Raw genomic sequence first — 957 nt, forward strand, 5'->3', positions numbered from 1 at the left:
TAGTTGTCCAAAGAACCTATTTTTTTCTTGTACCTCACTAAATATAGTGTCTAGAGAAAGGTAAGTGATAGTAAACCGTCAGTGTTAGATGCTGCAATCTATCTTATGTTGAGCTCCTGATGCCACATTTAAGATGACACTGCCAAACTGGAACATACCCAAACAGAGGCTTCAAAACCTTAATCACATTCAACAAACTAGTCATCTAATTCTAAGGAATAGCTGAAGTATCTAGGAATGTTTAACCTAGAGAAGAGGTGATTTCAAATGCCTGTAGGATATTAGGTATATTAGGGATCAGATTTGTTCTCTGTAACACAAGAAAACAGAACCTGGAATGACTGGTGGAAGTTCAATATAAAAAGGTAATTTTTAATGATAGGGGCTCTCTGAAAATAGAATAGGCTGTCTCTAAACATTGTGAATTCCCTGCAAATATAGGTATTAGTTCAGAAGCTGAATAATCACATGCTGAGTATGCAGTTCAGGAAGGATTAAAGCATTGGAGGGGAAGGGGAGTGATGTGGTAGAAGGAAAGCCAGGCAACATAAATCATCTCTTGGGCCTGAGATTCCATGACCAGATGAACAGTAAAGAGAACAAACTCTGATTAAATTTGGACGAATTAAGGAAAAGGCCGGAGCTGCAGCAATTTGGATGGAACAGGAGACCATTATCCTAAGTGAAGTAGCTCAAGAATGGAAAAACAAACACCACATGTACTCTCTAATAATTTGGAACTAATCAATGGACCCCCATGAGCACAGGGAGAAGTAAAGGTTATTGGAAATCAAGAAGTGGGGAGGGGAAGGAGAAGGGGTGAAAACCTACCTATCAAGTACAATGAACACTGTTCAGGTGATGGGCACACTCATAGCCCTGACTTAAGCAGTATAAAAGGTAACCATGTAACAAAAATATTTGTACCCCCTTAATATTTTGAAATTTTAAAAAAAA

General features: G+C 38.2%; 1 protein-coding gene across 1 annotated transcript in view; it reads right to left on the reverse strand.

Annotated features, from left to right (window-relative positions):
- Positions 1-957, reverse strand: part of ALG6 (ALG6, alpha-1,3-glucosyltransferase) — a 58,452-nt gene that overhangs the window by 32,772 nt on the left and 24,723 nt on the right. The gene's annotated exons all lie outside the window — the stretch shown is intronic.

This window comes from Propithecus coquereli, unplaced genomic scaffold (genome assembly GCF_000956105.1).
Source record: "Propithecus coquereli isolate 6110/MARCELLA unplaced genomic scaffold, Pcoq_1.0 Scaffold14, whole genome shotgun sequence".
NCBI classification, from domain to species: Eukaryota; Metazoa; Chordata; class Mammalia; order Primates; family Indriidae; genus Propithecus; species Propithecus coquereli.